Raw genomic sequence first — 20,570 nt, 5'->3', positions numbered from 1 at the left:
CAATGAAGCCAAAACCCCCTTCGGGCTGTGTTTTCTCGAAGACATGAAGGGGCCCTGCAGGTTCTCCGCAGGCATTCCCTCCTGCTGGGGCCCTTCAGGGCGGCTTGAATCTGCTGGGTTTCCAAGGTCACGGTGAACCCTCTGAGAGACCCTTTGATTTAACACGTAAGGGAATTCCCACTGGCTGATTAAATATTTTTATATTTTATCATTTTCCTGCAGCTAGCAGCTTTTGGCATGCACGGTATTTTTATGAACGTTGTAAGTAAATATTATGGGGTCAGTCACAGAGATGAACACGGACCCGCAAGCCTGGGGCTGGAAGACATTAGGCTTCACTGAAAAAAAAAGTGGGAATAAAAAAGGAAAATATTGAGGATTTGAAAGACTTGCAAAAAGCATGGCAACTGTATCTCCAAAATCCAAAGTTAATATAATTAGACCAATAGAAGCAAATTGATCTTAAGTGATATATCTAGATACCAAGGGATCACTTTATTTAATTCATGTTATTTCGAGATTGCAGCATTTATTAGAAGGGAGTAAGCGGGGTTACACTTTCACAGTAACAACCATGAGTTTTGTTTTCCAGACAAAACTAGACCTTTCCAGACTCTTCCACAAAGCACAACAGACGGATTCCTAAGATGCCAAGCCACTACTCAGAGTTTCCAGGGGCACAGGCCACTTTTGGTCCAAATGTCCCCTTGGAAAATACAAGAAAGAAAACATCAAGTGTGGGCTCTGGTGGTGTTAAGCTCCAGTGCCCTCTTGAGTGGCGGAGTCTCGGTGATCTGCTTGGAAGCTGATGTCATAAAAATCCTCCTTGACACAGGGTGATTCATTGCAGGAAGTGTATCCCTTCCTGGGAAACCACTAACCCTCTGTGCCTGTTTCCCAGCTGCCCCGCCTGGAAATCACCGGGGAACCCATGCGGAGTGTCGGGGTCAGCGGCTCCAGCATGGTAGCTGCCTCGGCGTGCCTCCCCAGAGCATCTTTTCCACTTTTCTCTCGGCTCCCCTTGTGGCTGGCACAGGGCAGGAGGAACGGGAGGAGGTGCTCCACCATCACATTGGATGTGCGTTGCTGCTTGAGCTTTGCCCTCCCGCACTTGGCGCACCGACTCTCCCCGTGCTTCGCCCTTAGCCCCTCTGCTACGCCGGTCGGCTTCGTTAAGTCCAAACCATTTCAGTCTTTCCAATCGGCCGAGCGTCTTTCTTCAACACACCCCATAAATGCTCTCCTCCCTCAAGGTGCTTTCAACACTGGTCTCTGGCATCTTCAAATCTAAGAGCTCAGCTTAACCCCAGATCAGGAACAAAGTCTCAGTGCCGGGCATCCAGCAATAAATATATTGGCCGGAAGGAAGAAAGGAGGGGAGAAAGGAGGAAAAGGGGAAGAGAGAGGGGAGAAGGGAGGGAGGATGGGAGGAATCCGCCTGGAGCACAGCGGACAGTCCTGCTGGGAATTTGGAAACACCTGCTGAGCATCCGGATTGAAGGCTGGACCCCGAGACAGCCGAGGTGAGACCCTTCTGCCCACGAGGCAGTGCGGTGGAGGCAGGATGTCAGAAAGGGCCTGGAAAGAAGGAAAGAGCTGACGGGTCAGAGGAACTATGAACAGGGCTGACTTGTCAGGAGAAGGGTGTGAAGTGCCAGCCCAGCTCCAGGGAGGAAGGTGTGCCAGGGCTCCTGCCACGATCCTGCTTTGGTCTCTGCAGCCCTTCCCAAGATGGTCTACTAACCCCGTTTGAGTGGGGCGGCCTCTAAAATTGATCCAAATGGAATGAAAGCCTTCTGGAGTCTAGGTATGATGGTGTCTTCTACTTCCTTTTTGCCTACCTGGCCTGCATCTGGAACGTCAGGAAGAGATTGCACTGTCTGTCGTGGAGCTGGTCTCTGCCCACACTGGTGAAGAACGTTCTCACCACCCCGCCCTCCTCCACGGCTGCTGGCCGTCTTCACTAACACCCACACTTACCCCGAGAGCTGAGTTCTAAGAGCTGCAAAAGAGAATCACATAAAGAAATTGTCTACCCTCTAGAAACTACTGTAGAACGTTGTCCAGTTGTTTTCTCTGCTTGGAAACTGGGGTACCAACTGACCATCTGCGTTTAGGTCCTCCTTGGAGAAGGTCTGGTGGGATTTCGGGGAGGGGGGCCTACTTACTTCAATTCCAGGAAATGAGACTTTCTTGACTTGCCAGGTAAATCCTTCAAGGCTAGGAAATAGCTAGGGAGGGAATGAGGACAAAGACAGACAGATGATGAGTTTTTGGCAAATCCTGTGTAGTTAAGGGCAAGTTTTATTGTCTAAATATACAAAGTAGATCTTTGATGATAATTATAATATTTAATAAGATGAAATACTAAGTGCCAGGCAATGTGAAATTCTTCTCTCGGTCCTTACAAGAAGCCTATAAACTAGATTCTTTTACTATCTCTGTTTTACAGAAGGGGAAACAGGCTGACGGATGTGAAGCAAAATGCTCAAGGCCACGCAGCTGGTAAATGGTAGAACTTGAATTTTTGAATTTGTTTCTGGTTGCTATTCTATTCTCTTCGCACTTTGGGTCACACGTATACATACACGAACTGGGTAAATCCTGTTAAAGCAATCTTGTTTCAAGATTAAAACCAACAATTGCCTTTTTCCCTCTAGATTGAAGAGTTTTCGCTGCTTGCATCTGCAGTGACTACCTCTGGAGCAGGTTTGCCACTTAACAAACCGATGAGACCCCTGTCCCCACCGTCCAGGTCCACCCTCCAGGTCCCACAGCGTGGGCACTATGTACTCACAGAGATTTGCCCTTTCTGGTAGGTCTGGAACCCTGGACTAAAATCTCCAGTTGCTGCTGACTGACTTAATATGGGCAAGTCAAGGTCCTCCATTTTCTGTTTGTCCCCAAAGATTCTGCAGTGCCTTCCGGCCCGAGGCTTCCAACTCAATAGCCGGTTCCCGGAAAGAGGAAATTTTGATCATGAAATTCTCAAGCCATCTTCCAGCTGAACTCCACTCTGCTTTTTTGCATTTGTGCAGGGCATTTTTGCAGGGAGCAGCTGGAAGGAAGGTCAGGTTTTGTTCACCAGTTTCTCTTGACTCTACTCATTTCTGGCCTCTGTGCAAACAAGGTTGCGTGTAAGGCTCCAGGCCTGTGTCACTCCGCAGCTAACCCCAGTCCCTCAATATGAAGGCTGCTCTCAGGATCTCAACGACACCTATTCTGTGGTATTTAGAGAAGGTTCACTGAAAGAGAGGCATATTTCTTAACGCAAGCTATTGGATTGCAGAGAAACCAAAGCCCCTCATAGCAACAGTATTATCCTGTCCTAGCCCTCTGTTTCCACTTTCAAAATGTGCTAAAACAATAATAATAATAAAGCTATTCCAAATATGCCAATCTAAAAAATCTGCACTCCCAGACTCCACTATTGTGACTGTTTCTAGTTGATATTTTATAATCTTATCACTTTGAGCCACACATCCACATACCACCCTGGGTTATTTATGAAGATAAATCTGCTGAGATCAAAATTGACAATTATTTTTTGCTTTGTCTAAATTTATTTTTGCTGCCTTGAAAGAAAAAAAGATTCTGAAAATATTTTCCAGTGGGTTTATTTGTTTAAAAAAGATTTTGGTAAAGAAATTAACTCTGAACAAAAAATATCTTTTGGGTCGTCAACTACCAACTACCACATATTTGGAATATCTTGAATTATCCAGGAACTGACAATTCAGTTTTAGGATTATTTGTAACCTTGGCTGTGTTGCTACATTTCGATGTTTTCAAAGTTTGTCTAAAAATATAGCTGCAATAATTAATGTCTGGCTCCTTGTGCGCATGGGCTTACTAGCTAATTGAACTTTGCATTACCCATACTTTATGAGCTTTGCTTCTCTCATCTCTGAAGCAGAAAGAATAACACCTACTGTATAGAAACTGCCATGAGAATTAAAAGACATAATATAGGTGAAATAATGATTGCCTACCACACAGTAAGTGCTCACTAAAGGGTAGCTTGAAAATATTATCTGAAGAGTGAAGTTTAAAATTAAATTGGGTGACAATAATTTGTGGGCATGTCTTCTGTCCCCACAAGACTGTGTGCTCTGGGAGGGTGGGCAGTGGCGTCCTCAGACCTTCCCCCTTCCCCAGTGTTCAGACTGGTCCCGACATAGAGCAGTCTCTCAGTGAGTACTGGTAGAATGAAAATCATCTGAATCTCAACCTGCCATGAACTCCAATGCAGTTGTGTATAGTTGTCTATATTTAGAATCAAATTCTTTTCTCTAGACACATTTTTAAAATTTAACTCTAATTGTAAAGATCCTGTTTTTGTTTTCCTCTTCTACTTAAGAAACTGAAGCTGAAATTCTAATGTGAATTCAGTAGATTAGTGTTAAGTAAGCTCACACTTAAAATAAGTCAGCAGATAAATGATGTCATTGGCTTTTCCGGGGAGAGGTAAAATCGAGACAACTTGGGAGAACAGCAGGAATTTGTTATTTGTGGACAGCTGAAGTACAACAAAGAAAAGATTCAACCTCACACGGGAATGCACTGACCACTCTCCCTGGAGGAGGCCAAGGTCATGAGGTCACCTGCTTGAAAGAGTCAGTTAAAAACACACTGGGCTTGAACATGTTGCTTTTGCTCCATAAGGAATATATTTCCCAAGTTTTCATCTAATAAGCCTTTTGTGCCCTTTAAATATATAAAAATAAGTGTATGGGCAAATGCTCCAAACTAATACACAAATATTATCCGGGGCTACTGCAATATTCTAAACATATTTGGCTCAGATGCAAATTTTGTGTGTATGTGCTTGTGTTTAAAGCAAACTTCAGTTCATAGGACCGTATCAATATTAGTCTAACAGATAGTTCAAATGCCCAATATATGCTGTGAACAGTGCGAATAAAGCTAACAGTTTGGCACAAAAGAGTAAGAGGAAAAATGCTCAGGTGCTGGAATGGAAGATTGGGGCCACATTGTGCAATGCTGTGCTTCTGAATTCAGAATATATTTTACCTTAAAGGACAAGGTTGGGAAATAACATTGACCTGAAATGAAAGCAACATTAAGTGTTGGCTACCTGGAGAGCCACAATGGAAAGTTTCCCCCGCTGAAAGCAACTTTATTGGACAAGTGGGCCCTGGGAATCGGGAGTGGGAGTGGCCACCCACATGCTGAGTATTTGTCATTCTTTGTCCTGGTCAAAGAGCCCCTGGAGGTTTCTGGAACAGAAAGTGGCCTCCTCATCGGTTCTGTGCTTAAGAAAGGCCTTTCGACAGTGAGGAGAATGCATTAGAGAAGGAGCAGTTCATGTATTTGATCTCACCTCATGGGTAGCTCTTTTCTAGACGCAGGAGACAATAGATATCTCCCTTTGCAGTTTCCCCTGGGCACTTGTCTTCTCAGTTTTCGGGAAGGCAGGATGATGCCACTCCTGGGACAGGCTTCCCGTGATGGCAGGGTGCTGCTCTGCTTTGCCCACCCACAAAGGGAGGGCAATCTTCTTGTCATTCACTTGCCTTGCAGGAATTGAACCATAAATTTGTCTGCATTTCGGATTATAGGACCGAGGCTGTGTGTTTAATAAGACACATTTTCTGAACCCCATGCAGAGTATCATTCTCATAAATATTACAAAGTTGTTCAGGAAAGTGAATTCTTATCTTTTGACCCAAAGTACCCTCCAGAATCTGCTGGTATCTGAGCGCATTACTCCACCATCAGAAGCATTTCTCTGAAAGAGAAATAGCCGCCAAGAGCTCAGTGTGTCACTCAGACTTCCAGCAGGAAACAGATGGCACTCTCAAGCTGAGTAAGTGAAGGATGCTAATAAAAAGGTGAGTTACAAAGGTGTGGAAAGATCTGGGGATATGTACAAAGGGTGCTGAAGGATCTGGGGGCTAAGACAGCAGAAGGTGATGGTGATTGGAAAGCTCTTCCTTACCCCCGGGTCTGAAGGGACATGTGCCGGGTCCAGATCTCAGGGTGGGTAGCCATAGGGAGAGGGTCACTGGAGGAAAGCTGTGACATTTGATGGAAAGATGTGGCCAAATTGTGTCCACGGCAGGAAGGGAATTAAATTCACAGCCTCCCTCTCCTCCCACTGGGGCTGAGAACCCATTGATGTGGTTTGTGCAGTCAGCCTGCCGGACACAGAGTAGCACAGAGAAGGGTAGAGAGTATATCTGGAGGGCAAAGAGAAAATAACCAGCTCACTGCAGTTTTGGTATGCAGTAAATCCACGTAAAATAATAGTGGTGGGACATCTGAAAGATGTTGGACTAAGAAGCTCTAAGCTCATGTTCCTCCATATAATCATGGGGGGCAAAACCTCAAAAAACCCTTGTCCAAATGGCAACCATCTTAGACACAAGTGGTGGCAACTCAGTTCCTAGTTCCACTCTTTAAAATAGAGGGAGAGAGCAGATCTTATTTGCAGATTATTGTGTACATCTGTTCTAACCTGGCTGGGGATACCTGAAGAACTCACTTGCTCTCTCTTTCTCACATAATTCAGGACACAGGTAGGAAAAGCTACAGGCTTCGCTCATAAAAGCAACCAGAGAATACACACGTGTAGACACCCCAGGCAATAGATTCTCACTGGAGGCATACAATATACCGTCTAAGGGATGGAGGAGAAAGTGGGGTAAGACTCTGGGAAATCAGGAGATTCAAAAGCAGTGTTTGTATAGGGGAATCTAGAAAGCCACATGCATACCCAGGGAAGACATATGCTCACAAAAATCTGGGACGATTTTAACTTTCACCTAAGGCTGATGTCTAGGTTGAGAGCAGGTCTAACTAAGGGAAGAGTAACCCAGCCAAGGCTGTGAGTGGGGATTGCTCTCTCTCTCCTCTCTCTCTCTCTCTCATATATATATATATATCTTGGTGTTTTCGTTTGTGTGTTTCAGCTCCTGGCATAAGAAAATCTCTATCAAATTGTGTTAGCTCAACACAGGCTAAAGTAACAGAGGCTTCAGTGAGCACATACGGCAAGGAATAGACTTTGCAAAAATAGTCTGGAAAAGTCTCAAAACAAATGGACTATCACAGACTCCAAAAATAAAAAAAAAAAAACAAGCCCTGGGGAAAGGGAGAAATCTGATATCCAGAATTACTATATTATAATAATGTAAAGCCCAATTTTCAATGATGGTGACAACAACAACAACAGCAAACCCAGGAAAATATGGCTTATTGAAGGGACAAAATAAATGGGCAGAAACCATCCCCAAGAAGGCTGACAATGGACTTACTAGACAAAGACTAAAACAATTCTTTTTCTTTTTTTAATTAGTCTCCACTCCCAGTGTGGAGCCCCAACATGGAGCTTGAACTTACGACCCTGAGATGGAGACCTGAGCTGAGATCAAGAGTCAGATGCTTAGCTGACTGAACCACCCAGGTGCCCCAACAACTCTTTTAAATATGCTTAAAGTGCTAAGGGAAAACATGGACAAAGAACTAAAGGAAATCAGGCACAGAATATATTTAAAAAATGAGAACATCAACATACAGATAAGAATTATAAAAGGGAAGTAAAGAGAAATTCTGGAGTGAAGAAATGTAATAACGGAGATGGAAATTTCACTAGTGGGCTGCAATAGCAGAGATGAGCAGGCAAAAGAAAAAAATCAGAGAATTGGAAGATAGGGCATCTGAAATTCTCAAGTCTGGGGAGCAGAAGAAAAAGGATAAAGAAAGTGAACTGATGGGGCGCCTGGGTGGCTCAGTTGGTTAAGCGACTGCCTTCGGCTCGGGTCATGATCCTGGAGTCCCGGGATCAAGTCCCGCATCGGGCTCCCTGCTCGGCGGGGAGTCTGCTTCTCCCTCTCACCCTCCCCCCTCTCATGCTCTCTTTCTCTATCTCATTCTCTCTCAAATAAATAAATAAAATCTTTAAAAAAAAAATAAAAAAGAAAGTGAACTGAATCTAAGGAACTTACAGGATACCATCAAGAGAACCGATACAGGCAGCCCTCAGAGACAGTGTGGGTTCAGCTTCAGACCACCACGATAAAGTGAATACCCCAATAAAGCGAGCCAAATGAATGGTTTTCCCACTGTATATAAAAGTTATGTGTACACTACACTGTAGCCTATTAAATGTGCAATAGCATTATGTCTAGAGAAACAAAAATACTTTATTACTAAATGCTAACCATCATCTGAGCTTGTAGCAAGTAGTAAGCTTTTTTGCTGGTGGAGGGTCTTACCTTGATGTTAATGGCTGCTGACTGATCAGGGTGGTGGTTGCTGAAGGTCAGGATAACTGTGGAAATTTCTTAAAATAAGACAACAGTGAAGTATTCTGCATCAATTGACTCTTCTTTTCATGAATGATTTCTCTGTAGCATGCAATGTTGTTTGATAGCATTTTACTCACATTAGAACTTCTTTCAGGGATGCCTGGGTGGCTCAGTTGGTTAAGCTGCTGCCTTCGGCTCAGGTCATGATCCCAGAATCCTGGGATCGAGTCCTGCATTGGTCTCCCTGCTCAGAGAGGAGCCTGCTTCTCCCTCTGCCTGCTGCTCCCCTTGCTTGTGCTCTCTCTTTCTGACAAATAAATAAATAAAATCTTAAAAAAAAAAGAACTTCTTTCACACTTGGAGTCAATCCCCTCAAACCCTGCCACTGCTTTGTCAATTAAGTTCATGTAATAATCTAAATCCTTTGTTGTCATTTCTTTTTTTTTATAAAGATTTTATTTATTTATTTGAGACAGAGAGAATGAGAGACAGAGAGCATGAGAGGGAGGAGGGTCAGAGGGAGAAGCAGACTCCCTGCTGAGCAGGGAGCCCGATGCGGGACTCGATCCCGGGACTCCAGGATCATGACCTGAGCCGAAGGCAGTTGCTTAACCAACTGAGCCACCCAGGCACCCCTTTGTTGTCATTTCAACAATCTTCATAGCATCTTCACCAGGAGACATTTTCATCTTTTTTTTTTGTCCATCCATAAGCATCAATTCCTCATTTGTTAAAGTTTCATCATGAGATTCCAGCAATTCAGTCAGATCTTGAGGGTCCACTCCTAATTCTAGTTTTCTTGCTATTTCTACCACATGTGTAGTCAGAACACATACACTATTCATCAGTTAAGTTTGCTATCTTATATAAGTATGGTTTGTGTGCACCTTAAAACTCACAAGTAGTAACATCAGATTACTGATCACAGATCACCATAACAAATATAATAATGATGAAAAAGTTTGAATTACCAAAAGTGTGAGAATTACCAAAATGTGACAGAGACATGAAGTGAACAAATGCTCTTGGAAAAATGGTGCCACAAGCCTTCAATTTACAAAAAACACAGTGTCTGTGAAACAAAATAAAATGAAGTGCAATAAACAAGGGGAAAAAAAGCCTGTATATAAGTTATGGGAATCCCAGAAGAAGAGAAAGAAAGTGGCAGAGAGTTTATTGGAAGAAATAATAGCTGAAAACTCCTGGATTTCATGAAATACATGAATATACAAATCCAAGAAGCTCAATGAACTTTAATTAGGATAACCAAAAGAGATACATATCAAGACACATAATCAAACCTTCAAAAGCCAAAGTCAAAGGGAACCTTGAAATCAACAAGAATGAAGCAACTCATGTACAGGTGATCCTTAATAACATTATTCCCTAATTTCTCAGCAGCCCTCTTGGAAACCAGAAGGCAGTGGGATGATATATTTAATAAGTATTGAAAAAAAAAAACAAAAAACGGAATTCTCTATCTGGAAACTATCCTTCAAAAGGGATGGAGAAATTAAGACAATTCCAGAAAAACGCAAGCTGAGAGAGTTCATTACTACTAAACTTGCTCTACAATGAATGTTAAAGGAAGTCCTTCTCAGATGAGCATTTTTCCAATACCATCAAGCAATTAACTCAGTTCTGACACGATCTACCTGGAGATCGTGTCAGGTCCAAAAGTTAAATTCTCAGCCCTATAAGACTGCCCTCCACTTCTCCACTTCAGATGTCAATCCCAAGTCCAGGTTGTCACCTATGCTTCTGATGATCAGATGTTCCCATGATCCCTCCTTGGGTTTCATTAAGTTACTAGTGTGGCTCACAGAACTTAAGAGACACATTTTACCTTCTAGATTACTGGTTTGTTATAAAAGGATAAAACTCAAGAATAGCCAGATGGAAGAGATGCACAGGACATGGGACGGATCACAAAGCTTCCCATCCTTTCTGAGCACCTTCACATGGTCACCAACCCAGAAGTTCTCTGAATCCATCCTTTGGGTTTTTATGGAAGCTTCATTACATAGGCATGATTGATGAAATCATTGGCCATTTATTCAACCTCCAGGCCCTTTCCTTCTCCTAAGGTCAAGGGATGAGACTGAAAATTCTAATCCTCTAATCACATGATTGGTTCTCCTGGCTACCAGCCCTCATCCTTGTGTTATATAAGGACTTTCCAAAAGCCATCACATTAACATAACAAAAGACACCTTTATTACTTAAGAAATTCCAATGGTTTGGGGAGCTCTGTGCCAGGAATGGGTGAAAACCAAATATGTATTTCTTGTTATAAATCATAACATCACACCTTCAAACAGAAATGAAAAAATCTTAGTAACTCAAAGCCAGATGAAGATACAATGACCTCTGGTAAAAGTATATATATGAGAAAAAAAGCCAGTATTATTATAATTTTGGATTTAACTCCACTTTTAATTTAACTCCACTTCAGGATTTATGAGACAAATGCATACAACGTAATTATAAATCTATGTAAATGGGTATATAATGTATACAGATGTAATTTGTGACATTAATAGCACAAGAAGGGTAGAATTATTATAGGAGTAGGGTTTTTTTGTAATTGAATTTAAGTTGGAATCAATTTAAATTAGATTGTTACAACTTTAAAAGGTTATATGTAATCACCATGGTAACAACAAAGAAAAGTATCTATAGAATATACACAAAAGGAAATGAAAAGGGAATCAAAATGTATCTCTACAAAAATGAAACACAAAAAGAGGCAGTAATGGAGGAAATAAGGGACAGAAAATGATATAAGACATATAGAAAACAACAAAATGGCAAAAGTAAGTCCTTCCTTATCAGTAATTACTTCACATGTAAATGGGCTAAACTCTCCAATCAAAAGGCATTGGTTGGCAGAATAGATTTTAAAAATTTGAACTATAGGCTGTCAACATGAGACTTACTTTAGCTCTAAAGACAGAATTAGGTTGGGAGTTAAATGATGAAAAAGATACTTTATGCAATTAGTAATCATAAGAGGGCTGGAGTAGCTAATATTAAATCAAATAGACCTGGGGTAAAAAAATTAGCACAAGAGACAGGAATATATATATATATATATATATATATATATATATATATATATATATATATAAAATATTTTATTTATTTATTTGACAGAGAGAGACACAGCGAGAGAGGGAATACAAGCAGGGGGAATGGGAGAGGGAGAAGCAGGCTTCCCGCGGAGCAGGGAGCCCGATGAGGGGCTCGATCCCAGGACCCTGGGATCATGACCTGAGCCGAAGGCAGACGCTTAACGACTAAGCCACCCAGGTGCCCTGACAGGAATATATATTGATAAAAGAGTCAATTCACCAAGAAGACATAAAAATTATGAACATATGTGATATACAAAATATCAGAGCTCCAAAATGTATCAAGCAACATTAATAGAATTTAAGGGAGGAAATAGCTCTAATAGTAGGAGACTTTCAAAAATGACTACAACAACCAGACAGAAGATCAATACGGAAACAGTGGACTTGAACAACACTACAAACCAATTGGAATTATAAGACATACACAGAACACTTTACCCAACAACAGCAGAATATACAGTTTTCTCAATTGGACATGAGACATTCTCCAGAATAGACTATGTGTTAGACCACAAGATAAATCTTAATACATTTTAAAAGATTGATATCATACAAAGTTTCTTTTCTGGTCACAATGGAATGAAGCCAGAAATCAATAGCAGAAGGAAAACTAGAAAACCCACAAATATGTGGAAATTAAGCAACATACTCTTAAGTAACCAATGAATCAAAGAAGATATCACAGGGAGATTTAGGAAATACCTTGAGACAAATGAAAAGGAAAACAGAACACAACATACAAAAACTGATGGGATAGAGAAAAGCAGTGTTAAGAGGGAAATTTGTAGCTTATATGCTTATGTTAAAAAAAGAGAAAGATCTCAGATCAATAACCTAAACTTACTCTTTGAGCAACTAGAGAAAGAAAAGCAAACTAAACCCCAAGCTAGCAAAAGGAAGGAAATAAGAAAAATCAGAGCAGAGCAAAATAGAGAATAGAAAAACAATATAGAAAAAACAACAAAACCAAAATTGGTTCTTTTTTTCCCAAAGATTTTATTTGTTTGTTTATTTTGGAGAGAAAGAGAGAGAGTGCATGTGCAAATCGGGGAAGGGTGAGGAACAAGCAGATTTCATACAGGAGCACGGAGCATGTCGTGGAGCTTGATCCCATACCCGGAGATCATGACCTGAGCCAAAAATGAGAGTCAGATACCCAACCAACTGAGCCACCCAGGTGCCCCTAAAGTTGGTTCTTTGTAACAACCAACAAAACTGACAAACCTGTAGCTAGATTGACTAAGAAAAAAGAGAGAAGACTCCAATAACTACAATCAGAAATCAAAGAAAATGTTAAGAACATCTGTATGCCAACAAATTGGATAATCTAAACAAAATGGACAAATTCCTGGAAATGCACAAAACTAAATCAGGAATAAATAGAAAATATGAATAGACTTACAACTAGTAAGGAGACTAATCAATATTCAAAGCTACAACAAAGAAAAGTCATGGGCTAAATGCTTTCACTGAAGAATTCTGCCGACATTTAAAGTTAAGACCAGTTTTCAACTCTTCCAAAAGATAAAGGAGAGAACACTTCCTAACTCATGCTATAGAGCCAGCATTACCCTGATAGCAAACCCAGCTAAAACACTACAAGAAAGTAAAACTACAGACTGGTATCCCTTATGATTATTGATGGAAAAACACTCAACAAAATACTAGCAAACTGAATTCACAGTAGTATATTGAAAAGATTAGATGCCATGGCCAAGTGGGATTTACTCCTGGAATGCAAGGATGATTCAATGTACAAAAATTAATCAATGTAATGCATCACATTAGCAGAATGAAGGAAAAACTCCCACATGATCATCTCACTTGATACAGAAAATGCATTTGACAAAATAACAACTATGACTTCTTTTTATTTGGGATATGTTATGTGCCAAGCTCTACATGAGGCATTCAATAATGTTTTGAATCCTCAAGGCAACACCCTAAAATATGTAATACGATATTATTGCATCCCTCTTACATATGAAGCAACTGAGGTTTGGTCTTCAAAAACTGAAGTAATTTGTCAAAATCATACCTACACAGTAAGGAGTAGAGTCAGTAGATATGTTCTAGATTTTCAGATTACAAAGTCTAAAACATTGCTACTGTGTTTTGTGGTTTTTGCTCCTCTGTCTAAAAAGAATCAGATGAAGGTTCCAGGAGCCGATTTACAAAAGTCACTCCTCAGCTGACAGGCTTAATAAAATGGCCTTTGGTGTCTTCATCTCTGTCCCCATCCCCACTGGTAACAAAGTGCTACTATTTTAATTGCATGTTAACTTTTGTTGCTGAAATGGGGGTCTGGCCCAAGTCACTCCCATTCTGACTTCAGAGATGCTGTGGCTTCCCTTTCCCGGCATCTGTCCAGGGCGAGAAGGGTTCGCATGGACCCCGCAGCCCAATAATGGAGCGGCCCCACGGCAGGAAGCTGTAGAAGCAACAGAAAACGCAAAGGAAGTTCACAAATTGAGAAAGCTGAAATCAATTTGGTTTTGACTCAGAGTCATGCTCTGTCTCTCTAAAAGATTGGTGCCAGCTCCCTGAACTTGGGTTATAAATAAAAGCCCGAATTAAGAGTTTCCAATTTTTTAACGAGATTTAATAGGTATATTGTTTAATTTCCCAACAAACTGATGAAATGCAGATCTGCTAAATTGTAAAACTGCCTGCGACATTTGTTTACTTGGACTATTACAAGAAAAGAGATCTTTTGAGATTATATCTTTTATGTCATAAAACTCAAAAATAGGCTCCCGCGGACTTCTGACGTTGTACATCTTAAACTTTTACAACCCTTCCAGACGTATTACCTTGCGTTAGCCCTGCAGCAGCTGGGGAGGTGGTGTACCCGTTAGGCCAGGAGTCCCTGCTTTATACCTGGGAAGGAGAAGAGCAGATGGGGACCCAATCTTTGTGACAGTCTGAGGTGAAGGGGCATTCGCTTAGCCTGACAGCCTGGGTTTTTCTCTGACTTAAAGATTTGGGATTTCTGGAGAGGAGATAGTGGAATGTGAACTCCTTGTTATGGGAGTTATCCACAGAAGTAACTCCAGATTTTGCTTAAGTTCCATTTATTGCCCTCTGCTTTCTAATAGTCTTACAACATCCTTTCTCTACCATTGGCCGCATGCAGAGAGATCATCGGACTGATGGTAACAGGAGAAGCCTTTAGTGTTAATCAAGAGATTAAAACTGACCCAAATGCTATGTATGAGGTTAATGCTGGCGACTCTATCAAGCAGGTTTAATATTACTCCAGTTCATAATTCCAACCCAAGTTATCTTACAGCAACCTGGCCTATTAAAGATAAAGCCCACCTCCCCACCTGCCTTAAGAAAATGGAAGTTTTAAAAAAGGGGGGGAAAATTAAGAAAAAAAGTAAAAGACAAATTTCGTTTATATTTCACATCAGGTCAGGTGACTTCTATCTTCTCTAGGTTGCACGTTTTAACCACGGGAAATAGAGCTGCATGCATTAAGCAAGAATTTCCCTATCACTGAGAAAATCTGCTTATTAGGTTTGCCAGAAGCTGTCCTGCCTCCCAGCCAGAATGACAGACTGGTGAATCCTCGGCCACTGGGTGTGGGCGGCTTATCAGGTTCTCATCTCTGAAGGTAGAGGGTACAAGTAGGTCACAGGCAAAGGCACTGGTGGCCTCTTTTCAGTCCTGCCTACAGATTGAGGTAATTTGGCTTCTTAAGATAACCTCCCAGGTAGAAGCACGGGGGGCGGGGGGGGCTTGGTCGTGAGTTAGCAGGTGTCCCTGGAGGCCAGGTATCCCTGAGCACTGGTAAGGGGGTGGGGTGGGGAAAGCCCACTTGTGCTGATTAGGACCCCATCTCTTCCCTACCGAAATATTTCCTAAACCTTTAAACAAGACTAGCAAATCCCCAAAGATCAGTTCGGCCCTCTGGGATTTTTCAAAATCCATCCCACACTTGTGGGTTGGAGGAGACGTTGTCCTTGCCTGCAAGAGAGGACGGGCCACTAGCCTTCAGTCATGCCGTGCCGGTCTGTATTTCTGAGTTCTGACCAGTAGTTAACTCTGCTGTCAGCATTAACTTTTGTTCAAGTTCAACTCTGGAAATGTCCTTCCTTTATTCTCCGTTTTCCCTTCCTCAACCCACGGCACACTCCCCTGTCAAAGAAAGCCTTTGTAGAGCCAAAAGTAAAATGCTGCCTCAGAGCAGTTACTGTGCCCGGGGGGTAGCTGGCATTCCGCAGAATGGAAGAAGAATGTGCCCTTTGGTTGTATAATCATCGTGTCTAAAAATAGCGGAGACACCCCTTACTGTACTGGTTGGTGATACACAGACGCATGGGTGATGAATAATCATATTGACAGTCATTTGGGGATAAGCAAAAGAGAACAATGAATAAAAACTGATCCCAAAATAAAAAATGAGTTTCACAAACCTCGAAAGATGTTTTCATCGTAAACTGAGGTCTTTGTTCCTTGATCAATTCCTCCGCCCTTTTATTCTTTATCTCTTAAAGCCTGAAGAATTGCCTTCATCTGCACCTTCTATTCAACAGGCTGCCCCGTGGGAACGCTCGGGGTGTGGCTCTCTGAGGCATCCACAGCGGGACTGCTGGAGAGCAGACTCCCACAGCAGGTGCAGCTGGGTCTTCCAAAGGTGGGAGAGTTGGGAGCCCACATCCTTCTGGTAAAGACGCTTCCCCTACACTTCACGACAATAAACCCACTTACACAATATGTAATTTAGATTTTCAGGTGACGCTATAAGCAGTCATTTCTCCACTGCGAGTTTAGGATACTCTTACCAGCAGTTTGCTCATTTTCAATAAATGCTAGCACAAAAGCAAGAAATACACAATTGCAGTGAAAAAGTACTAACTTGACTTCTTTCCCTACTTACTACCAACATGCTTTTCCCCTTCTCCTTTAGATTATGTGCCTAACCACTGATATAAGGGCAAGCGTCTTGCCTTTGGGGACTAGAGTGTTTTTGATGGTGACAGCACAAGGAGCCCTGGGGTGGAATGTCTTGGTAGCAGTTAAAGGTTAACAAGATGAGTCCATAGGCCCGTCAATGTCTTTGAAGAAGGGCAGTGTTGTGCAATGTGGGGCCAGGGGTGAAGTTATAGGAACCTCCCAGCCTCTCTCTCCAAATTTTCAGACACAGCAGGTATTGCAGCAAGTTGCCTGGGGCCAGCCACATCCGCACCCTGGGGACAGATGCTATGTCACCGAGTTAAGGATGCTCCAAGCTGGAAGGCTCTTTATAGAGCATAGAGACCGACTTCCTTAATTTACTGGCTAAGGCCTATGTAATCTAACTTGGATTATGTACAAGAATATTTTCAAGCCCTCTATACATTGGTAATCATTTTCATATACATGATGTCATTTGATTCTCTCCCCAAATTTTGACGTGGCAATACTCGTCCCATTTTGCAGTTGGGGAAGTTGAGGATCAGAAAAGTTCATGGCTAATTCTAAATCATAGAACTGCAAGTGGTGGGCCAGAGACTTGAGCCTCAGTTTTTTAAATTCTGGTCCCTTGTCCCTAGGTTAGGCCACCCTGTCTGCACCTAGGGCAGCATGTCCTCCAGCAAACATTTATTTTATGCTTTCTAGGTGTCTGGAACTGTGCATAGCTCTATAATCTGTGTTTCTGCTACATCTAAGCCATTAATAAAATAGTGTTGATAAATTGTAATAAATTTTATTTTTTGGTCATTTTTTATTTCATTAAGGAAATAAATAAAAGACTTGGATTTTTTTTTTTTCCCCTTCATTTTCTTGTACAGGTAAGGAGTCCCATTTTTGCTCATCCCATGAAGTTGTTACAAGTGCGCCTTTACACAGATAATGATAAAATCTCCTGGGAAGTAACTGGGAGAGTACCTAATCCAACTTTGTCATCTTTAGAGAGGAGAAAATTCACACCAGGACCTTCAAGCCAATTCTCTGAGGCCATACAGCTAGCTAGATGCTGAGCCAGGACTGAAAATCAAAATGTCTGATTGCCGGTTCAGTTTATGAATAGTTTTTAGCCAAGAGTAGCATGGTTGTTTCATATTGGTACTTCTTTTTCCAAGACTGCTTTTTTAAAGGAATAGGATAAAAAGGGACACTTTTAGGTTGAGATATACTTGTGTGTGTGTGTGTGTGTGTGTGTGCGTAGATCCAAACCTACAAGAAGATTAACAATTAAGCTCGTTCATCTGAAAGAAGATGAGAAAAAGAAAAAACTAGGAGCATTTCTGTTCTCGGTTATATTTGTCCTTCCTAATCAAAACCATGTGAGAAGCTAGAAAAGAATCAAGAGCCCAGTGTGATTGCCAAAGACAAAGAAGGGACAGCAGAGAAAGAAAAATGAGGGAACAGTGAAGCCGAGACCCACTATTATTTCCAACATTTTAGCACACAGTCACACTTCCAGTTCTTCATCAGATAAGAATGTTTTGCGCAAATTGGGCCAATTTACGCTGCACAGGAAAGCCTGTAGCTGTGCTCTCAGCCCACCACTTCCTGTGGGAGTCAGCGAAACAGGCTCAGCCCTTCCATTCCTCTGACCAAAATTCTTCCAAGCCCGAGGAAGAACCTCATGGCTCATCCTGCCATTTGGTGGAAGGATTCCACGGTCAGCCCCTGACAGTCATTAGGGCAATATCGTCCACTTCTCAGGTGTTTTCTTCCCCACTGTGTGTGTGCGTGTGTGTGCGTGTGTGTTCGTGTTTGCACTCGAGTGAGAGAGTGTGTCAGTAAGAAAGCTTAACCTTCTTTTGGCTCCCTGCACTCCAATTACTCACTCTTCATGCAAGTCAATTCTTTGCAGTTGTAATTGTAAGTTTCCTTTCTCCATGACGATGCAAGCAATTTTAGGTACAGGAAAAGGCCTTCTACCTGCTTTCCGCTGACCTCCATCCACAGTCCCTTGTCAGCAGGGCTCCAAAACCTTGCATTCAGGATGCAGAGACAGGAAAAGTTCCATGGGAGGCTGCCTGCTGAGTTTCATTCCTTGGATTTTCATTCTTAGATCAACTTCTCAGGAGGCCAAATGATGAAGACACATAAATGATGTGGCATCATTTAGCTTGTTTTACAACAGTATTCACAAATTTTCATTCACGATCATCTTCAAACTTCTTCCCAGTAGTCTTCTGATCTACTCTTCTTTCTTCCTGCTTCCCTTCCTCCCTGATCACCCCCATGCTGGTAATAATGAGATCCCATAGTGGCTTTCCAGGTGCTGCCACCACCACCAGGCAACTGTTAGGGCAGTCTGTCATCCCACCGTCCCTCTTGGTGTCCCAGCATGTCTGAGATGGGAATGGGGAAGAGGGTGCAGCTGACTCACCTGGTTTAAGCCCCCGGTGCCAGAGTGCTGCTCTTCCGTCTGTTTCTGCCTTGAGGGTTTTCTCTGTGGGCCTCTATCCCTCACCCCAGTCTGAATCTACTCCTAGGGAAAATGCTGCTCTGGTTGGAAGGTTCTTTGGGCCAACCGAGAGCCCTTGGAGTCTCTTGGTCTCTCTGCAATAACAAGAGCTCACCCCAGAGCAGATTCTAGGCTGGTACTACGTGTATAAGAAGCAAGATGCTAACTCTTTGTTCAGGGATAGAAGTCCGTGAGATGAAATGGCACATCCACCATCCACACAGTTAGTGCAAACCACAGGACCGAAAAGACTCAGATCTGAGATTTAAGTCAGTTCTCTTTCCAGCATCCAAGTCCTGGTAAAGCCAAGCTGCAAGGAGCATGAGCAGAGGGTCAGTGTGAAAACCTTTTGCTCAGAGGACTTGGTCCTCTGTTTTTTTTTATTACATTTCTTACTGAATAGAAGGAATTATTTATTTTCATTAGGAAATCTGACGGAGTAGAAAGCCCAGAAAACCTGGGTGGGGATTGCATAGTTTATAGAGAATTCCATGGAGGGCAGGGCACAGGAAAAGAGGATGACTGATGTGACCAAAAATTCCAGAAATGAAAGGAACCTAAAGATCTTCTTCATAAATATCAGATTCTTCATATCTGAAGATATTCTTGCTCAGTGTTTGCAACATTTTAAAGCCCAGGTTCTTACACAATGCTTTTTCAGTGAAACCTCTATGTATCTCTACAACCCAAGATTTTGAGTAATTTCTCTTGTATTTGGGATCATGAAAATATGCACCCTTACAGATTCTTTTGTGTCCCCAGAGGGACTAGGTACTTGCCTCCTCACATCCACCAAGGATACCTGTAGCACGATGTCACAGAAGATGACAAGGCCAAGAGATGGCCTCCCTATAGATGCTTAGCTGCCTCCCCAAGATAAGAGCATGTTTCCTGTCTCTAGTCAAAAGCTTTGTCCTCTACAACATTCTGTGTCCCTAGAGTTCAAGTGTATCAAGACTATGATATGTACTTAGAGTTTTCAATTCTTCAAATTCTTTAAAGTGCTCTAAGTATTTCCTTGGGGAGAGTTAGTCCAGTCTTCTTCTGGGAAACAAGCACATGGTATATCCATCTTCCACATGGTTCTTTAGTCAGAGAGAGAAGCATTGATGTTAGAAGCAGAGAATAGAGCTCCAGCCAAAGTCTCGATCTGCCTCTGAACAAAGAGGAGGGAAGTGAATGAGGGTGAGACCTACATAAAAGAAGGCCCCCGTGACCACTTGAATTTGGCATAGTAAAAAATAGCAAAGACCTAGCCCAAAACAGCATAAAGTCTCATTTCCAGATTTAAAATTTTAAGAATAAAACTAATCAGCCAAGTGAAACGAGAATAATTAAATGCTCATAAGTGCCCCAGGAATCTTTAGAAATTTAAGCAACACTCTATAATTAATACATATGGGATTTTTTTTTTTTTTTTAAGAAAGGAAAGGTACAGCTGTACTGTGGACTCAAAGAAAGACAGAGGGTTTCGTCTTGAAAGGTATAAAATGATCTCTCTCTGAGAATATGAAAGAAGGTAGATTCAGACTAGAGCAAGCCTGAGAACTGCAAGGGACAGGAAAGGACAGTAGTCCCTGGAAGGAATGTGTGAGCGGAAGGGTTATAGGAACTTTTAAGTCTTTTATGAAAGGATTGGAGAGAAAAGAAACATGGGAGGCCTATTAGCAAGTCAGAGAAAGATGGATTTAATGATGAACATGACATACTTGAGATAATGAACCGCATCATTATATTCATCTTTTAAAA

General features: G+C 41.9%; 1 long non-coding RNA gene across 3 annotated transcripts; it reads right to left on the bottom strand.

Moving 5' to 3' along the window:
- Nucleotides 1-473: 473 nt before the first annotated feature.
- LOC135363751 (uncharacterized) lies at nt 474-3,327 on the bottom strand. 3 transcript variants are annotated; one of them, XR_010409809.1, is made up of 4 exons: nt 2,798-3,327; nt 2,169-2,231; nt 1,745-2,002; nt 474-1,578 (listed from the first exon to the last, which is right to left on the bottom strand). It is a non-coding gene; the product is annotated as an uncharacterized LOC135363751 (long non-coding RNA). The 3 variants fall into 3 exon arrangements; XR_010409808.1 differs by having other exon boundaries at nt 1,842-2,002; XR_010409807.1 differs by lacking the exon at nt 1,745-2,002.
- Nucleotides 3,328-20,570: the final 17,243 nt, after the last annotated feature.

This window comes from Mirounga angustirostris, unplaced genomic scaffold (assembly GCF_029215605.1).
Source record: "Mirounga angustirostris isolate CCGP_5_RB_7025 unplaced genomic scaffold, mMirAng1.0.hap1 SCAF_3, whole genome shotgun sequence".
NCBI classification, from domain to species: Eukaryota; Metazoa; Chordata; class Mammalia; order Carnivora; family Phocidae; genus Mirounga; species Mirounga angustirostris.
Note: the sequence above shows the minus strand (reverse complement) of the source record. Positions and strands in the feature narration are given on the sequence as shown.